This window comes from Protopterus annectens, chromosome 2.part2 (assembly GCF_019279795.1).
Source record: "Protopterus annectens isolate FY-2018-M chromosome 2.part2, PAN1.0, whole genome shotgun sequence".
Lineage (NCBI taxonomy): Eukaryota > Metazoa > Chordata > Ceratodontiformes > Protopteridae > Protopterus > Protopterus annectens.
In genome coordinates, this window is record NC_056730.1 from 394835085 (window position 1) to 394857425 (window position 22341).

Here is a 22341-nt window from a genome sequence, read left to right on the forward strand (position 1 = left end):
ATATATATATATATATATATATATATATATAGCTACAGGGGGTGTGGAGTGTATAGCCCTCCACCTTCTTTGTTTTATATTGTATTTTACCAAAGACTTCAAAACAATACATTTTAAACAATAGACATGCATAGTTGCAACACTAGTGACTAACTCTCTCCAGAAGACAATATGTACTCAAACTAAGTGGGGGGGGTATGCCCACCACACCCCCAGCCCCCCCAAACTATATATACTAACTCCAGGATCGCACTACAGTGGGGAAAAGGGCATATACCTTTTACTTGCCTTACAGTACTCTACACAGTGCCATATATACTAACTGCAGTTCAGTTAAATGACATTCTGTGAAATGAGTTTTCAGTAATTTGAGTTTTTAACGAAGTGGTCAGGGTGAAATGAAATTCAGTGAAATGAGATTCAACGAAACAAAGCAGACTCCCGATTAACATACATTAACATATCGTACTAAGTAAAATACATTTGATATGATATGTGTGACTTTAGTTTGCCTTAACTTTTGCATAGATTAACTTGTGGGCATTACACAATATCTTAATAATCCTATGAACATTTTACACACACACACACACACACACACACACACACACACACACACACACACACACACACACACACAAAATGCATATTTCCATATGGCATAATAGATAAAAATCTTATTAAGATGTTTATTTAGGTTCTTCAGTCATATTTCTGTACTGTGCATAGCCACAGTAACCTGCAGCAAAGTTTCTAGTTTGTAGTTCTCATTCAGGTGATGTTATTGTCCCACATGACACACCACCTAGACAGTACATCTTATGCACATTCTTACCATAGTAAATCCAAAATAAGTTAAACTTATGAGAGATGTTAATACTGCAACTAGTTGCCTACCCAGTTCACTGCAAACCACGTCAGCAATTAAAGCATGTAAAATACATTATTATTTTATTGTACTATTTTATCTACGGCAGATGGCACATATAAGTTTAAGAAATTTAAAATTAACACTACTTAAAGACCAAAAAACAGCTCAGCAAATAATAATTGAGAGAGCACACAGAGCTCTGAGAGAATCTCAAACTTCAAATACTCCGAGACCAGTTTATGCTAAATTACTTAACTTCCAAGATGTTAATAAAATATTACTTTCTGCAAAGAAAAATGGAGGACCTTTAATATGGAACAATAATAGAATCTATCTAGCCCAGGACTTGCCTTTTCAAATTAGGCATGCTAGACAGCTCATGTCTCCCTACTGCAAATTCTTGATTGATAAAAATCTGAAATTTCAAATGAAATATCCAAATACCTTATTGTTTTCTGAGGATGGGGTTAAATACTCAAGTCGCCAATAATATGGAGGCAAAATCTACCTTTATGTCTGTCTTTAAAAGGATTCCTGCATTAGACAATTAACCTCACTCTCCGATGCGATTTTCGATCCTTCGAGACCGGATAGGTGACAGAATAACAGCAGAGGTCTTGATTTCAATGTAACTCCTGCTGCCTTGCCCTAGGCCGTATTTTTAGAATGGTGCGACTTTATTTCTCGCTCTCCAAGCCATGAGAGCCCAACAGGAAGTGTACAGCATCTGCAATACGCTCGTTTTCCCACGAGAGGAACTGAAAGCTTCTACACTGCTCCAGGGGCCGTTTTAAGTGGTAGTACTTCCGGAAATCCGTCAGCGTTGAGGATCCCCCTTCGAGAAGCTAAGTAATCAGCTTAGCCACCTAGAAGTCTGAAAAGAAGAACAATAGAACTAATAATAAAAAAAAGTTTAACTACAGATGTGAAGTATGTAAAATGTTCAATACACAGTTAAAGCACATACTCCCTCTCCACATAACTACCTAGTACTGCTTTTAAATGCCATCAACTAAGTATAATTAATGTGCCCAGCTTTACACAGCGTTTATAGAGATGGTAAACTTTAACATACTACTAAATAGTTTTGAAAGTCCTTAAGCTAAATACATCAAGCCACATATAACTAAATGACTACAATATTGAGCATAAGTTATAGGGTTTAATCACACCTTTGGTAATTTAAACACAGTTAGATGCGTTTTTTTTTTTTTTTTTATACATCTGCAGTTTCATTCTGCTGATGAACAGTAAGCCCTTTTTTATCTCTGCAAGTACAATGTTTAGTGAACATACTGCACATATGCATCATTAAGGCTGATAAGCCTTACAAATGATCCCTAGTTTGCTGGACGCATGAGGAATGAGTGAAGAAAGAATACATTACTAATAAAAATGGTGTCCTGCATCACAACAAGACATTTAGAGTAGCACTGATGCAGCAAGATAGTAAAAGATCAAACTTATTACTACATGTGGTAATTTACATATGTTATTTACAGTCAATGACTTACTTAGGAAGCAGGGTAAGGATCTCATAACAATTTAATATTACAAAACTATTTATACAACAATGTACATGGGCTTTTTCTATATTGTTCAAAATCTGTTTAATGTACTTTGCATGTACAGTAATACACTTCAGAAATGTACAAGCATGATCTATTGCACCTACTGAGGCTATGGGTACTTAGATACCAGACGCTGAGGTCTTGAGGGTATTTAATTACACCTCTGCTATGACACAATTTGGGTGAGTCTCAACTTACTTGAATACATTTGATATATAAACACATCTGGTTTTGGAATTAAAACTAATCTGCCTAACTTGGATGATAAAGAAGATGCATATTTTAAACTATTAAGTATAACACGGAGGTTAGGCTGGAACAAGATGCTCTTTTCTATTACATATTAGACAATGCTTTAAGGGTAGTAGAGTATTTATTTTCTTTTTTGTCTTCATATTACCTTCCACAATGATCTATTGTAGCTCCTTGTGTGTATATTGTTATATAATTATATTGTCTTCTTTAGGGCTCAGCTGAATAACAAGCTGTAAACTAAAACATCTGACGTGTGCTGAAATTGTTGTAGAGAAATGTAGCATTACAATCTTTTTAATAAGGCCATTCAAGATTTAAGCATCTCAGGGCAAAGGTAATAAAACAGATGAGAAGACCGACTGGGGATAATGATCGAAAATGAAGAAACTTTCAAGTAATATTAGAGATACATTTCTTTAAGAGATGCTACCTTCCAGTAGGCAAGATCAAACCTGGTCAAAATGGACTATTTAAACTTGATATATTGTTATAAAACTCATATGAAGAGTCTTGGATTATAATAGTAGTGTTTGTTAGGGGATGGGTGGGTTAGACTTTGTACAAGTAGTTGTAGGACATGCAGGGCCATTAAGATTCTTTTATTTCTTAAAGATTGTTATTCAAGGTTTATATGTACTAGTAATACAAACAAATACAAAAAACAAAAATTGCCAGGTCCTGTTAAATTCCTGGTCCAGGAGATTAGTGGATAGGCACAGGGAAGGGATGGAAATAAAAGAATGCCTTCATAACATTTTTTTGATAAGAAATAAACACATCCCAATATACTTACATAAAGTTTCAAAATTGCTAACACAAAATAAAACTTTATAAATGTGGGAAATAGACTCATGGAACATTAAGGGGCTCCAGAACATTAAGAAAAGGAAACTACTTCTTCACTTAGCTCTACAGTCTAAGGCAACCTTCTTAATAATTCAAGAGACACACTAAACCAATGAGCAATGGTCAGATATCAAAGCGAAAAAGTGGATAAGAGAAATTATAGCCTCTGAAGGCAAAACCAACAGTGCATAGCTATTATCATTAAGAACCACTACAAAGATAAAATTTTAGAAACAAAAACAGATAAAGAAGGAAGGTGGTGTTATGCAACCATGTCGACTCCAGCTTATGATAAACCCATCCTACTCTTCAATATTTATGCACCCTGTAATAACCAGCACTCTTTTTTCGCGTCATTGTACCCTGTCCTAAATCAATACAATAATCACTATATGATCATAGGAGGTGACTAGAATGCATATCAGAACCCAATAAAGGATACATCTAGCTCACATATATCATGTAACAAACAAGCAGTTTTAACTCTAAGTGAATTTAAATATAACTTCAATTTATATGATCCCTTCAAATATGGTAATAATACATACAATGCAAATAACTTCACATTATACTCCACCTGTCATAAAATGTGGTCGAGAATTGATTTCTTCCTAATTTCAGAAACATTAATCAACCTTGACCCTACAGTATTTGTAATTACTCTGTACTTGTCTGATCATTCTAAAATTACTCTACACATTACTAAGATTTCCAAAAACAACACACAATATCGAGGATATAATTGGTCTCTAAACCCAAATCTAGTAAATAAAAAAGATATAAATCAGGAAGTTCAGAACACTCTTAAAATGTCTTTGGACAAGGTAACAAAGCAAAATTGCCTTCCTGATATTGAATGGGCGGCAACTAAAGCTCAGATTAGAGGTATCTTCCTCCAGAAAGCTTCTTATTATAAGAAAATTCAACTCAGAGAAGAACAACAACTAGAGACTAAAATTAAAACATTAGAACAGGTTCTACTTAAAAACTATAACACGCAAACGGACACAGAACTTTTGAAAGCCCAGAAAGACTTTTTTTTACTTCACAACAATAATCTATCATTTTATGAAACTAAAACACTTGCAAAATATGCTAATCATATACAAACACTGTCACGAGCACTAGCAAGGATTATTAATCAGTCTAAAACACCTTCACAAATTCCAGAATTACTTTATAAAAATAAGACTTATACGAAAACAGAAGATATTATCAAAATTTTTGAATCTATGTACTCTCGAATCTATGGAGAACAAAAACATTTACTGACAAATGATAATAGTGCAGACTTCCTACAAAAACCCACTTTCCCGAAACTTGATGCGAAATAAAGGAAAGAACTAATAGAATCAATAACCATCAATGAAATAATAACAACAATCAAAAAACTGAAAGCATACAAATCTCCCGGCCCAGACGGCCTTACAGCAGAGTTTTATAAAACATTCTACCTTATCACTGCACAAATATTATCTCACGTATTAAACTATATAATAAATAATAAAATTAATGATATACACTTTAATGCATCCAAAATGATTTTCATACCCAAAGAAAAGGCAGACCCACAAAATCTGGATAGTTATAGACCCATATCACTGCTCAATATTGATACCAAACTTTTAACATCTATTCTGGCTAATAGACAGAACAACATAACGGACACAATTATTTCAAGTGAACAATCAGGTTTCTTATCATCCAGGCAAACCAGTGGCAATACACTAACATTACATACCTTAATTTCTTATGCTAATCAGAATAACCAAAATATATACGTATTAATTATAGACGCTCATAAGGCTTTCGACAGAGTCAACACAAGATTTTTATTTCAACTCTTACCCTACTTTAATATACCCCAAGAATTTATTTTAACACTACAAATACTATACAACAATCCTTATACAACACTATGTATAAACAAAAGATGGTCTAATAGAATCCAAATCAGAAATGGCACTCGACAAGGGTGTCCACAATCCCCTTTATTGTTTAACTTATATTTAGAACCCCTATTTTTAAATATCAAACAAAATATAATATATAATACAAAAATCTCCTTGTAAGCCTTTGCTGATGATCTCAACATATACTGCACAATGCCAATAACAGATACCAACAAAATATTATCTGCTATTGAAGATTTCACCTCAGTCTCAAACTATAAATAAACCTTAAAAAAACTAACATTTTCCCTTTAAAAACTCTGAAACATTTTTCACTGCTACCACTGATAGGTCAAATAAAATCTGAAGAAAAGATCAAATATCTAGGAATTACATTCTCTACAGATAACAAAAATTTCTACCTCAATAATATCAAACAAAAATGGGACCACATCCTACTTGATTTAAAGAGATGGGAAAATCTGAAACTACCACCTCTAGCTAAAGTATCGATTATCAAGATGAATATCTTGCCCAGATTTCTATAGATTTTTATGTCTTCCCAGCTATCAATACCCAAGAAATTTTTTAAGCAAATATATACTGAACTAGGTAAATTTATATGGGAACCAAAAAAAGTAGAATCTCATATGATAAACTGATGACTCCGAAAAACAAAGGTGGATTAGACCTACAAAATTTTGAAAATTATTACTCAATCATAAACGCCAATAGAATTTTAAGAATTGAAAATTTCAATAAGCTAGATAATTGCTGGTCACCACATTGGGTAAAATTATATTTTAAACATCTTGAAAGCCTGAATATAAATCCTAAATCAATACCTTTTTTAAGTAGTAAAAACATCAAAGCATATAACCTATTGGAATCCTTTAAAAATTCCATAACATTAACACAAAATCTTTTTAAATCAGTAAATCTTCTCCAATCCATGATGATACTACAACCCATTCACAAAAACCCCAACTTGAGAATAAATAACCAGTTATTTGACCTGAAAAAGTTCCCACTTATAATTAATATAATGCTTCAAGATTTATATCCATTTTTGAACTCCTCCATGCAAGAAATAAGAGACCAATTGGATCTCCCTAAGACATACTTGTTGATCTTAAGACAGATCAAAGGACTGTGTTTAAGTTACCTTCAAGATGTAAACATAAATAAAGATGACTTAATTAAATGCAATTCACTTTGGCAGACTCTTTTACAATGCAATAAATTTATAACATGCTCATACAAACTGATCAAAGACCTGAAATTTCAAGAACAGATACTCTTATCTAATTATTGGAAAGAAAAAATACCATTGATAGAAAACCATAAAATAAGACAAGCAATCAATATAACAACAAAATCTATATCTCTTCAAAAACTGCAATTTACCCGACTCATGATATACAATAATGCTTACTACACATGCCTTAGACTGCATAAATTTAACTCTAGAAACTCCCAATTTTGCCCACATTGCAAAGATGAAACTGCTGACCTTTTACATATGTTCTGGAGCTGTAAATGTGTCTTCAAACTTTGGAACTCTCTGAAAATACAATTACAAAAGATGGGGTATCAATTATCAACACTCACGTAGGAGTTTACGATTTTACATATTCCCCCAATCAATGTATCTAAAAACCAAGCAATCATTCTCAGTAATATTTTTTTATTAATCAAACTCTACATAGCTACCAACTGGCTGACCCCATCTAAAATTTCATGGAATAGCTTTAGGAATTTAGCGATAAAACATATATTAGCCCACAAATACATAATAAATAAACAAAATAAAAATCCCAATATTTTGAAACTTTGGGAACAAATATTCAATATTATACTTGCATAAAACATCGACCATGGAAGACAATTAAAGCATACACAATTAAAATCATAACATCATATAGTAGGTTACTATCTTGTTGGTACTAACCCTGGTGAAAACAATTCTTGTCTTTTGTCTTACTTTTAAGGTATGAAGGCATTCATGTAAATAGTGTAAATATGTTTTAATTGATTGTTTTTATAACAAATGTCTATCATCTGTGTTTACTCTTGTGAAATGGTGTACATTTAAAATAAACAATAAAGAAATATTATTGAAAAAAAAAAGAAATTTAAAACTAACCAACAATGCGATATATTTTTTAACCCATCATAAATATTTTCCAACTTTTCTTTCTTGCAGTTTAATTTAATCAATTGTGTATTTCTCTTTGCAATTGACAGCGATATTATATCTCTCTTTCCACCCCCTTTCCACCCCCCTTCTCTCTCTTTAGCTCTGTCTCTCTCTACCACCCTCCTTATAACTGCTGCAATCCATTACCTATCCAAGTCAAAATTTAGTAATGATACTTACTTACTATTTGATCAACTGTTGTAAGAGGTGTGTGTGTTTTATTGAGATTTGATTTCTTTACTTAATAATGCAGTTCTATTCATAACTTTTCTATTCATAACTTAAGTAGTTAATTCCAGTGATTTTTTTATGATATAATTAGGGGAAGAAAGCTGGACCTGGTTAGTGGTCAACTCCTCGCTGGTCAGATCCAACCACAAGCTAATCAGCCTAGACATCCATATCCCGCTCAACTCCCCATTAAGGAAACTATCATAAAAGACTTCTCCAAAGCCAACTTCATGCTTCTTAAGACAGAAGTGGCAAACTTCATGACACCCATTCAGACAGGAAATAGAGGTACGACTGCTGAATCCTATACAAATGCACTGTATAAGCACATACACAAGTGCATGGATCATGCCATCCCCTACAAAACCAAGACACTATCCTCCAAAAAAAAAAGGAAGCCAATCTGGTGGTCCCCAACCATAAAAAAAACTCTACAACAGAAAGAAGAAGCTGTTGCAAAAAAGAGTAAACTCCCATGATTGCAGGAACTCTCTGGTCAGCCTCAGGAAGAAGCTGATATCTCTCATAAAATCCTCCAAAGCTAGCTATGAAAATAAAATCACCACTGACTCTAAAGACAACCGCAAAGCATTCTACTATGTCAAGAATCTCAATGGCAGCATTCAGATCTCCTCTGAGCTACAGCACAATGTAGATATACAGAACCAACGGATATCGCCAACATCCTGGCAGATAGAATCAGTGCAAACTTTACCCCCCCTCACCCCCAAAAGGGTATACCAGAAGAATGCAAAGCCCCTGTAATCACAGATGCACAAGTAAAGGCTGCACACTCCAAAGCCAAGAACACAGCATCCATGGGACCAGACAACATCCCAGGCTGCGTCCTGCACGAACTACAGAACGAACTGGCACCCCACCTAAGTACCATATTCAATCATAGCCTAACTTCAGGCTTTTTCCCTACTGAATGGCTCTCAATGATGGTTATCCCATTACACAAATGGGGTGCTACCACAGACCCCAGGAACTACCACCCCATTAGCCTGACGAGCCTGGTCTGCAAGGCCATGGAATGTATCATCTTGGAGCTTATAAACAAAGACATAGGTAACCTACAAACTCTGGACCCCACTCAGTATGGGTTTGTAAAAGGTAGATCATGTCTTCTAAACCTGATTGACTTCTTTGAAGCAGTCACCAGAGTCAAGGACAAGGGTAACGTGGTGCAGACAGCCTATCTTGACCTCGCCAAGGTTTTCAACAGCATCCCCCACTCTGGAATTATAGATAAACTCACTAGACTGGGTATAAATCCTTATGTCACCAGATGGGTGGCCAACTGGCTCACTGATAGAACCCACACAGTGAAAGTGGCCGTCTCCAAATCTGACTTCAGACCAGTGACAAGTGAAGTCCCACAGGGTTCAGTCCTGGATCCTCTTCTGTTTGGTATGTACTTCTCAGAAGTCCAAGGTAATACAGCAGGTCTTTGGATAACAAATTTCATAGACGACTGCAAACTAGGAGCCATAATAGAATCGCCTAATGATGTGGACATTCTACAAAGGGGCCTCACTGAGACTGATGCTTGGCGTCAAAGCCATGGCCTCAAGCTCAATGCTAAGAAGTGCATTGTCATCCCTTTGGGAAAAAACACTGTACTCATGAACTACCACATAGGCCGTAGCCTACTAAACACCAAAGGTATGATAAGGGACCTTGGGACACAGGTGGACAGTAGCCTCTCCTTTGATAATCACATCACCACAGTAGTCAGGAAATCCTTCTACATGGCACACTTCATCACAAAGGGGGTTCTCCTCTAGAAAAAAAGAGGTAATTCTTCCTCTGTACTCATCCCTCATCAAACCTGCTATAGAGTACAATGCCCTGTTTGGCATGTATCTTGCAAGACAGCTACAACAACTAGAAAGGCCACAGAAATACCTCACTAAGAGGATTACCAGCCTCAAACATATGTCATACACAGACCGTCTCAAAAAACTCCAGCTCTACTCCATCGCATATCACCTACTCAGAGGCAACCTCTGCCTAACATACAAAGCCATGTCAAACTCAGATCTGTTGGACATGCTACACTTAAAAAAATCCCAATCTCTCCAAGCCACATGCTCCAGGGACCTAAACCTTGTCACCACAATAAACAAAACATGATGGAGGGATAGATTCCTGCCCCAGAGACTTCCCATGCTCTGGAACAAACTACCCATTCATGTCAAACAAAACTCCTCATTGGCCCCCTTTAAGAAAAATCTTGACAATTGGATGGGAAATAGGAAATTCACACCAGGGATCACTTCTGTGGCTCTGCTCAACAGGGGCACAGGAAAATAAATTATTGGGTGGCAAAAGCCAGGGAACCTTTTTGGCTAGGTTTATATAGGCTCTGGGGCCAATAGCCTAGTACCGACCTATGAACATCTGGACATGATTGATATGTCAGGTTTGTATGACAGTGAATGCTAAAACAAAGGTATTCCAAAATAAGAAAAATAGAAAGAGAGAAAAATCCTGACATTAACACAATTGATCTCCATGGGTGGGAATGGCTTTGAAGGACATTCCTGCATTGCTGAAAATAGTGTTATGGAAGAAATTGCTGGTCAAGAAAAGTACCACAAGACTTGAAATGTAGTGAATACATTGCAGCATTTGGTTGCTGAACAGTAGGCTTAATTATCTCTTTATTCCCCGCCATTAGATTTTTTGGCAGTAATTGTAAATGCATTGCAGTTTATGAACACTGAATGTAAGTAACTAAACACAGAATAACTGAAGTCATATGAATGACTACTAACTTATCACTGCATTCAGTGAGTAAATAAATTTTAACAAAAACATAATTTTATCTCCTTTGCTTGTCTTACTGATTACTGATATATGAAAAGTCCTTCCCACAGACTGTTGGTGTACTTTGAAATTGCCTTAAAGTGTGTATTTTCCTCATTTCTGACTTGTCTGTCTTTGAATTTCCATGCTATTACTTCGGCTAGTTGTTAGACTTGTTTCTGGTACCGTTTCACTTGTGGATAACTAAAGTGTCTTTTTACATTAAGAAGGCTGGGACTATAATTCTAGTGGAATTAGATAGGTAGATAGGTCCAAGTTGGGAAACACACAGGGAAGCATAAAGTGAAACTTACTTGGAGCTAGTTGGTACCTTTTCACTTGTCTAACCAAAATGTGTTTTACATTAAGAAGACTGGAACTGCTATTCTAGTGGTAATAGTAAAGTAGCCTCATCAGTCCAAGCTGCAGAACACACATGGATTGTTTCATCAGCTAGAGGGCTTTTAAGGGACTTAGTTGGGTGTTAATTTGCTACTTTTGATGTAATTGTACAATAAGAAGTTCCAGGGTCATCCGTCTTGTGACAGAAGGTATTTACCTGGTCTCTTTGAATTGGGAGGTACTCCAGAGAGCTTAAAGTGTGGTCATTTATTGGCCAGAAGGCACAAGAGTTAGTTTTCAACTTTTCTGTCTGCTATAAATTAGGAGCGTTTTTGCAAAGCTGTTCACCACTCAGTGGTGGTTAGCAGTAGCTTGTATAATAGAAAACCTATAAAGCTAGTACTTAGGACTTTAACCCATAACACAGAAAAGCTTTGCATGGAGCTAAGTTTAGGGCAGCTAGATAGTGTCATACAGCACTGAGGCCACAGCACTGTCTAACATCTAGCCTTCACCATAGACACCACTCAGTTGATCCCTGTACTCTAAACCATAATAGCCCAACCCTAATACAGGTCCTGACAACATGGATTTTCAATTTCCTAATTTATCTGTGAACAACTTGGCAGATATGGGAATCCTGAGACAATGTAGCAATTGTCTCATTTACAATGTAGCAATTGTCTCATTTACTCAGAGAACCTTTAAATCCTTGAAGAAACTAACACAGTATGCGGAGAGATGTACATACATAACTTCCTTAAGGCTAAAATTTTACTTTAAACCAAGGCTGCCAAAAACACACACATTTCATCCTTCACACATACCGCTCACCACACACATACACCTTCATATGCTAAGGCACTTAAAATAAATCTTTCCAAACCTGTCTGACCTCCTAAGTCATCAAAGTGCAAAACCTACCCTTAGCAATTACTAAAACACATACCAAAAGCAACATCTAACACAACACATAATCCTACACCCAGTGATCTCTCAAAAACAAAGCCCATAAGGTTCATAGGTTCATAGGTTGGTACTAGGCTATCGGCACTAGGGCCTATATATGCCTAGTCATAAAAATTCCCTGGGTATTTATTCCCACAATATTTGCTTCCCTGGACCCCTGTCTAGCAGGGTGACTGATGTGATCCCTGGGATGAATTTCCTATCTCCCATCCAATCATCAAGGTTCCTTTTGAAGACGGCCAATGAGGCGCCCTGCTTCACATGTATGAAAGTCTATTCCAGAATATGGGGTGTCTCTGGGTCAGGAACCTATCCCACCAGCATGTTTTTTTCATTGTGATGAAAAGGTTAAGATCCCTGGAGTGTGTGGCTCTGAGGGATTGGGATTTCTTTAAGTAGAGCATGTCCAACAGCTCTGGGTTTGACATGGCCTTGTATGTTAAGCAGAGATCATCTCTGAGTAGACGATATGCCACAGAGTATAGCTGGAGTTTTTTTAGATGGTCAGCATAGGGCATCTGCTTTAGGCCTGTGATTCTTTTAGTGAGGTATTTCTGTGGCGTTTCCAGCTGTTGCAGATGTCTTGTGAGGTACATATCAAATGGGGCGTTGTACTCTATAATGGGTCTAATGAGGCATAAGTACAGTGGGACAATGACCTCCTTTTTTCATGATGAAAAGCCCTTAGTGATGAGGTGTGCCACATAGAAGGATTGTGGCGATGTGGTTATTGAAGGTGAGACCACTGTCCACCTGTGTCCCTAAGTCTGTCATCACACTTCGATGTTTAGTGTACTGCCATCTATGTGATAATCCATGGGTACATGTTTTTTCCCAAAGGGGATAACTATACATTTCTTGGCATTAAGCTTGAGCCCATGGCTCTGCCACCAAGCATCTTTTTCTGTAAGGCCCTTTTGTAAAATATCCACATCATTTGGGGATTCAGTAATGGCTCCCAGTTTGCAGTCATCTGCGAACTTTGTTAGCCAGAGTCCCTTAGTGTTGGCCTGCAATTCAGAGAAGTAGATGCCAAACAAGAGAGGTCCCAGGACTGAACCCTGAGGTACTCCACTTGTCACTTGTTTGGAGATGGATTTGGAGTTGGCTACTTTTACAGTCTGGGTTCTGTCAGTAAACCAGTTGGCAACCCATCAAGTGATATAGGGATTTATGCCCAGATTAGTAAGTTTAGTTACGATTCCAGAGTGGGGGATGGTGTTGAAGGCCTTTGTGAAGTCCAGATAGGCTGTGTGGACTGCCTTACCCTCATCCACAGCTCTGGAGACTGATTCGAAGAAGTCATTCAGACTCAGAAGACATGATTGACCCTTCATGAACCCAAACTGGGTGAGGTCCAGTGTTTGAAGGTTGCCAATGTCTTTGTTTATAAGTTCCATGATAATGCGTTCCATGCCCTTGCAGATGAGGCTCGTCAGACTGATGGAACGGTAGTTACCGGGATCCAAGGAGGATCCCCCCTTGTGGGGTGGGATAACTGTAGCTGTGCGCCACTCAGTTGGCATGAAGCCTGAGGTGAGGCTATGATTAAACATGACACTTATAGTTCATGTAGTACAAAGCCCGGGATGTCATCTGATCCCATGGATGCTGTATTCTTAGCTTTGGAGAGTGCAGTTTCCACCTGTGTGGCCATGATTACAGGAATTTGGCAATCTTTTGGTATTGAGATGGGCCCTTTAGGGGGTGAGAGGAAGTGAAGGTGGCACTAAATCGATCTGCCAGTATATTGGCAATATCCTTGGGATTAGTATATTTAATGCCATTCTGTTGTAGCTCAGAGCAGATCTGAGCATTGCCATTTAGATTCTTGGCATAACTATAGAATGCTTTGTGGTTGTCTTTGGAATCTTTGGCAATTTTATTTTTGTAACTAGCTTTGGAGGATTGTATGAGGGATTTCAGCTGCTTACTGAGGCTGGTAAGGGAGTTTTTTGCATCCTAGGATTTTCCTCTTTTCTGCAACAGTTTCTTCCTTCTGTTGTATAGTTTGTTTATGGCAGGGGACCACCAGATTGGCTTCTATTTTTTGGAAGAGACCATCTTGGTTCTATTTGGGATGGCACGATTCATGCACAAGTGGATGTGCTCATACAGTGCCTTAGTGTAGGATTCAGCAGTCAAACTTTCAGCTCCTGTCTGCATGGGTGTCATGAAGTTTGTCACTTCTGACTTAAGTAGCATGAAGTTGGCTTTGGAGAAGTTTTTTTACGGCGGTTTCCTTACTGGGGGTGTGGGGATGGGATGTGGATGTCAAGGGTGATTTGCTTATAGTCAGACCTGACCAATGAGGGGGTGACCACTGGTGTGGAGCATCTATCTCCCATATTGGTAATGACCAGGTCTAGGATATTGGAGCCCCTGGTGGGATAATGGATTAGTTGATCCAGGGCATTGGAATTTATGAATTCCAAGAACCGTTGAGAAAAGGTGTTGGTACCTGAGTAGTATTCCCAGTTAATGGCAGGATAGTTGAAATCACCCAGTATTAGGGTGTTTGGTTGTATCTTAATATTTTCCAGTATATTTAGAAAGGTGTACTGAGAATCTTGGGTCATGGTGGGGGATCTGTAGCAAGCTACAATTTGGATTGCAGGCTTACCTAGTGTTAATTGCACCTGAAGAATTTCAAATGCATTGTGTTGGGCAACTAGCCTGGAGGTGTGAATATCCTTGGTGAATATGGACACTCCTCCACCTTTAGTGTTTCAGTCTTGGTTTGGTGGCCATAAAAGGAAGAAAGAGGTCATTGTCTCCTTCTACTCTTCCCTCATTAGGTTCATAGGTTCATAGTTGCATACTAGGCTAATGTCCCTGGAGCCTTTACAAGCCTAGCCCATAGGATTACCCTGGCGTCATGCCACCTGACATTAGTTCCTAGTGCCTCTGTCAAGTAGACCCACTGGAGTGATCCAGTGGGGGGGGGGTTCTATTTCCCATCCACTCATCAAGATTTCTCTTGAAGAGGGCCAGTGAGGTGCTCTGCTTGACATGTATGGGAAGTCTATTCCATAGCATGGGCAGTCTCTGGGTTATGAACCTTTCCCTCCAGCATGTTCTGTTGATTGTGGTAATAAAGTTGAGGTCTCTGGAGCATGTGGTGTGGAGGGATTGGGATTTCTTTAGATGTAGCATTTCTAACAGAGCTGGGTAAGACATAGCTTTGTAAGTCAAGCAGATGATATCAGACAGAGAATAGTTGGAGTTTTATGAGTCTGTCATTATAGGACAAGTGTTTAAGGCCTAGGATCCTCTTTGTGAGGTACTTTTGTGGCCTCTCCAGTGGTTGCAGGTGTCTAGTGAGGTACTTGCCAAATGGGGCACTGTACTCAATGACTGGCCTAATGAGGGAAGAGTAGAGGAAGACAATGACCTCTTTCTTCCTGGATGCAAAACCCTTAGTAATGACATGTGCCGCATAGAAGGACTTTCTCACCACAGTGACAATATGGTGGTCAAAAGAGAGGTTGCTGTCAACCTGTGTTCCTAGATCTCTTATAACACCTTCTGTGTTCAGTGGACTACCATTAATGTGATAATTCAAGGGAACCGGGTTTTTCCCAAGGGGGATGATGACACAGTTTTTGGAATCGAGCTTAAGGCCATAAGGAAAGCAAAGAGTTTACCTTGTACTCTTGTCATAGGGGATTATATTACATGACATACAGATACTCCTCTCACCAAGATGGACAAGGAGAAGATAACGGTTAGTTGTCTATGTGGAGCCAGGATCCACAATATTAAGCACACACTCAAGTCACTGCATCACAGGCATCAATATGATTCTATCATAGTCTATGTGGGTGTAAATGACTGAGGCATAGCTCACTGAACTGTATGAAAAGAGACATTATTAATCACTCGAAATATGTGTCATACAGGTATGTTACTTGTACTAAGCAGCATTCTGTCTTCACCAGAGATGATGCCACAGTATGAACAGAAAATAATTGATTTTAATAATTAGTTTAGTTGCTGGCGTCACTCCAGGAGAATCCAATATCTATCATTATGGGTGGACATGGTTTTCAGATCACTTTGCTTTGCCAGTGATGGTCTGCACCTGTCCTCCCTGGGCTTTTGAACTTTGGCTAAACATTATTCTTCCCCTTAAGGCCTTTTTAGGCAATGTCAAATATGACAAAATTATGAGCATTGCAAAAAGAAAACCCAAATCAACCTTAAGATGTTACTGCTCATTGCTAGGACCCTAAACAAGAAACTCAGCACCCTACAAGTTCTCCTCACTTTGAGGAATGTAGACATCTGTGCTGTTACAAAGCTCGGTTTAAAGCTGCAGAAATACTCCTACAGTGGAAGGTCACAGTCCTTCCATACATTTAGACCAACAGCAGCACAAACAGGGGTCAAAGGTGGAGGGGTCTCAATCTATGATATCAGCAAGTACAACTCTAGGTTAGTTAGACAAGATGATGCCCTGAAGTTCATCCATGTTCAAGTCTCCATAGACAAGGTTCCCTACCATGTACTGGCCAACTACAGTTTGCCCTGTATGACCCACAAAGCTCACAACTCTTACCTAGACCTACTAGAGGCACTCATCATCCAAACAAATATCCTATTCATGAGAAACTTTAACAACCCCCACTATAAACTGAGAAACGTACACTGCTTCTAACTCACAGGCACAGCGTTTCCTGGGCTTTATCAGTGCAAATACCCTGGACCAGCTAGTGCATTCCCAAACCAGAGGATCAAACAAGTTGGACGTAGTACTCACCAAAATGGGAAGGTGCTGCACCCCCCCCCCCCACGTCACATCCTCATTGGTGAAGTCAGATCACAAAGCTGTCTTACTTGAAATAAAAATCAACCCAGAAAAAAAACAACTAAACCCACATCAGTTAGTAGCTATTCTAAAGCAAACTACATCCTATTATGCAATGGTTTGTCAAAATGCATGGCTGTCGCAAACTCTGAGAACACAGCTACCTATGCAGAATTATTTACATAAACCCTGTACAAACATGTAAATGGCTACATTGAGGCTTCCATACCTGCCAGATGTAAGCACAGATCTAACACCACACTGGTGGAATCCGTACCTTAACAGGGTATATAACAAAAGAAAAAAAATTCATGGACAAAATTAGAAAGAGCAACTCTCACAGAGACGAGCTCTCTGATTCAACTAAACAAGAAACTAATAGGTCTATTAAAGTCCATCAAAGCCAATTATGAGGTCAGTATAGCCTCTCAGAGCAAGGGAAATCACAAGACCTTCTTCAGCTATGTTAGGAATCTTAAAGGTAATACTCAGCAGTGTGTAGAACTGATGATAAATGGCACAACCTTCATTGACCATGGTGACATTGCAAATGTACTTACTAATAAACTTACCTCTAACTTCACCCTCAACTCCCCCCAGATATCCATTGTGAAATACCTTCTAGCATATCCTCCCCAACTGTCAACAGGTAGCAGGTCCTGTAGGTGCTCACTAAGCCCAAAAACACTTCTTCAATGGGCCCTGACAGCATCCATGGTTGCCTCCTAAATAGCCTAAAACATAAGCTGGACTACTTGAGACACTCTTAAACTACAGTCTCAAAACAAGTTACATGCCATGTGAATGGAGGGCTGCAAAGGTCATCTCTCTTGATAAGGGTGGGCTATCAACTGATCCTGGGAACTACAGACCCATCACAGTCTGACAAGTGTAATATGCAAAGTCATGGAATGAATTACCATAGAAAAGATCAAGAAAGACATGGGCAACCTACAGACACTGGACCCATCCTAGTTTGGCTTTGTTAAGGGAAGGTTTTGCCTAATTATCCTGGTAGACTTCTTCAAAAAGGTCACCTTGGTTATGGATGAAGGGAATATAGTGCATACCACCTACCTTTACCTGGCCAAGGTGTTCAATACAATATGCTACAAAGGTATTGCTGACAAACTCTCAGAATTAGGCATAAAAAACTACATAACTTTCTGTATCGCCAATTGGTTCACATACAGGAAGTCAGGATCAGTAAAAGCACCTCCACCAAGAGACTGGTCACCAGTGGAGTACCCCAAGGCTCTATGCTGGACCCGCTCTTGTTTGGCTTGGAAGTTAGGCTAATGTAAAAGACCTCTGGCTCACCATGTTCACAGATGACTGCAAATTTGGAGCAATCATTCATTATCACCATGACATCAACATCCTACAAGAGAGTCTAACACAAGCAAATGACTAATGTAAAAACCATGGATTAAAACTCAATGCAAAGAAATGCATTATAGTGCCCTTTGGGAAAACGTCCACCCAAAATAATTACTTCATTGATAAAACACCCCTAAGAGCTGACCTGATAGTTAGGAATATGGGCACATATGTAGACACCAATCTGCCATTCAACCAACATGTAACCAAGACAGTAAGGAACTCATTCTGTGTCACCCAACTCATAAGCATGGGTATGACATCCAGTAATTGTACCACTTTGTTCAGCCTTTATCATACCCATCATTGTGTACAATCCCCCCTTTGGCATGTAAATAGCAGGCACTTACAACAGTTCTAATGCCCTCAAAGGTTCCTCACCAGAAGAATCCAGAGTATAAACATCCTGTCCTACATGGATTGTCTTAAGGTCCTATCTCTATACTCAGTTTCCTACATGTTACTACTGAGAGGTGATCTATGACTAGCATATAATGTGTCTGAGATCCAGCTCTGATAGATCTCTTGCAAATCCACAAGACAAACAACACCAGAAACACTTGATCCAAAGCTCTGGACGTTGCCATATAAATAGATCCTGCTGGAGGGACCAATATGCGTCTCAACGGATCCCTGTGCTATGGAATAAGCTCACCGTCTACATGAAGCAGAGTTCATCCCTGACCCTATTCAAAAGAAATCTTGGCCACTGGATATGGAATTGCAAATTCACCCCATTTGGCCCCCAAGTCTCTGATGGATAGAGGTTGACAGTAAGTAAGTTAGTCCCCATCTAACATACCCCCTCCCCCATATAACCCTTAGCTACCTCTTTACTAACATACCCTACCATATAGGCATCCAAGGAACTCTGGAACAAAACTGGGTTGAGTTGCACAGCTAGGCTTGTAAAGACCATAGTGGTCATTAACCTATGAACAATTTAAGCATTAAATCTGTGGCTAATCTTCTGTTTCACTGTCAGTCCCCAAGAATGTACATGAAGAGGTGTAATGCAAGACAGTACTTTTTAGGAGTAATTTGGTTAATGCAGAATCATTATGTAGACAGTTAATTTCAAAATATAAGTGACTAGAAAAGAACTTGCATATATGTAGTCTATCACAGAGATGATTTCCATGATATTAATTTACAGCAGAGCTTAGTAACACCCTTGTTTTATGCCATTATACATGCAGCCACCAAAGGGTTTCATCACACCTCATGAATACCATGCAAGTGGTGGGTATGCAATGAGTACAGCTTGCAGCTGTCACTCACTTCTGCAAGTGATGCACCTTCCCTTTAAGAAGATGGCTTCTGTCAGGTCTCTGCTGTCCACTGAGGATAATTAGCAGGAAGCATACTCCACAACATGCCCAACATAGTCATTAACCAGTTCAACTAAGAAATACCAAATGGCAAAACCGTGAGCTTCAGAATCACCAAAAACTAATGACAGAAATGCAGAAGAACAAATAAAAGTGGTGTGTTTTTTCAGGTGACAAGCACCCCTGCACCCTCCCATGTGGGGGTAAGTCCCACACCCCCAAAACGTATATATACCAACTCCATTGCTGCAACAACTTGAAGAAGGGAAAAATCTTCTAAAAGAAGAAAATCACTTGGAAATCACACTGGCAGTGATATTCTGTGGAAAACAGCAGCTGACATTGTGTTGTTCAGCATGTTATGCTTTGGGTAATTAACACCTGATAAATTTAATTCAGGCAGTTGTAGACATGCTGTCAGCTTCTTCATTTCTCTCTCTCTCTTCCTGTCTGACTGCTGGCAAGACTAGGTCACTTATTGAACTTTGGTCAGCAACAGGGATGGCCTTTGGACAACTGATACAATAGGCCAAAGGGCCCCATAGAGCCCCCCCACACACACACACACACCATCCGGTGCCCCCATCCTGGACTACTGACACCATCCATCCGGATTACTATTACTTTTTTTTCCCTTTTTCTCACAGTTTGTCTTAATGTTTAATTTTTCCTGTATTCATTCAACATATTTTACAGAAAACATTTTTTTCCTACAAAAAATAAATAAACAAATAAATACTGGCAAACTGCCCCTGCTACAGTGGTGCCTTGGGCAGCCACCTAGTTGGCCTATGCCTAAGACTGGCTATGGTCAGCTGGATCATAGGCAAGTTTACATTTTCCTATACCAGGAGCTGCCTCCCTGCCTTCTCTTTATAATATTTGAGCAACTTATTTTACAATTGTTTGGCAATTCAGATGTATGAAAAAGGATTCTAGGATGCTGACCACAAGAAATATGTAGAATCTAGATCAGTCATTCACCCTTGTTCTCAGCAAACCTCTTGTCCAAATGACAGAATTATGGTTTGATAACTACCATCTGTCTACCACCTTTTTTCTTTTCAACTTGTTTGTTTTTGAAACCTGACAGGGTGGGAGGTTGGCATAAATGTTAAGATGTTTACCTTACAGACACAAGGTGCAGAGTTGGATTCTAACATGGCATAATTGGCTAGGCTTAGCCTAATATTAATCTATGAACCTGCTTTTAGGTCTAATCAGTTCCATTATAGCATTAATTGTGGTACAGCTTGCTAAAATACTGAATGATGAAAAGTTTATTATATCTTAACCAACTTCTCCAAGGGGAGTCATTTTTCCATAATGCTTCTGTGGATCCTGAGCCCCCCCCCAGGATAAGAGTTAGCTCCTATAGTGACTATGTATATCCCTTGAATTTGCTTGGCCCATAATTAAGTATTTATTATTCTACAGGTTCCAGTATTATGACATTAGAACAGTAATCCCCAGTTCAGAACCATTTGGTTCTCTTCTGCAGACATCTGTAATACAGTCTCAGACCAGCAGCCCTGTATTGCTTCTCAAATATATCCAACCTCCTAGGTTTATACTAGGCTATCTGCCCTAAGGCATTTATAAGCCTAGCCCAAAGTTTTGTGGCTTACGCCACCCCTTATATGAAAAAATACTGTGCCCATTAGTTTGTTGTGCCTCTAGCTCAAGGAATCTGGACAAAGTCTAAAATAATGGAGGGACAAAGGACCAAAAATAGAAACATATTTTAAATATTGCTCTTATAAACTTAGAAAGTTGTTAGAGAGTAACAGAATTTGTCTAAGCATGCATTTTCTGAAGGATATGATGTCTGAAACTGAAATGTCTTAAGTTTGTGACTTCATTCCTCAGTGATTTGTGAGAAAATGACAGATTTTATGAGGACCAGAATATGATGAAAATGTGGGCATTCTGCGAAAATCTAGACAGTTGAGAGATATGAAATATAGTCATGTTTCCTTTAAGATATGCAACTTGCTGATGATAACTATGTAGGTTGGTAACTTGGTTATTCTCTGAATTTTAACAGAAGTATGTGATAATTTATTTCATGGTAAAAGTATGCTATATGTAAGCTTAGGTTTGAAGTTGAGACATTATCTCTCATCCATTAGCACTATTTTGTTTATGTCAAGGCTGTCCTGTGAGTCTGACCTCTCACCTTTCTCACATTGTAAATACACATTTCATCTCATCTGCCATCCTTATTTATTACAAGTTATGCTTCCTTTCTCTTTCTACAGACACTTTTTATTTTATTTTTTATTGTATTTCTGAAAAAGACTACAGATCAAACATGGCAGTTCTAACCTATTCTGTCTTTCATGTTATATGCTTTTTATGTTGTTGTTTTTCTTTCAGCTTTTCCCAGTTAGGGGTCGCCACAGCGGAACTCCAGTCCGCTAATGACTGGCAGTCAATTTTTACGGTGCCAGCCCAATGCCCAACCTTCAACAAAGGCATGTCTATTCACGCATATCTTTCGAACTCCAATCAACCACGAGGAGGGCATGCAGACTCCATACAGAAGGCTCTCCAGCCGAAAATCGAACGAGAGAACCTCTTGCTGTGAGGCGACAACACTACCGCTGCACAATCGTGGCTTCTGTTATATGCTTTTTATGTAGTGCACACATATTCATTTTTTAGAGACAACTTCTATAAAGGTTAACTCACAAGTAATCTGTTGTGAAGCATGTTTCCCATGTGATTATTCTAAACTAACTGGATGGACATTTAATGCTGACTGTGAATCAGGACTCATCAAAAGAACTGCTTACTTTACAAGCAAGCATTACTTAGTCCAGGCAT

General features: G+C 38.5%; 1 protein-coding gene across 1 annotated transcript in view; it reads left to right on the forward strand.

Moving 5' to 3' along the window:
- The window catches only part of LIX1 (limb and CNS expressed 1), a 1193673-nt gene that overhangs the window by 754400 nt on the left and 416932 nt on the right, over positions 1-22341 (forward strand). The window lies entirely within an intron of this gene.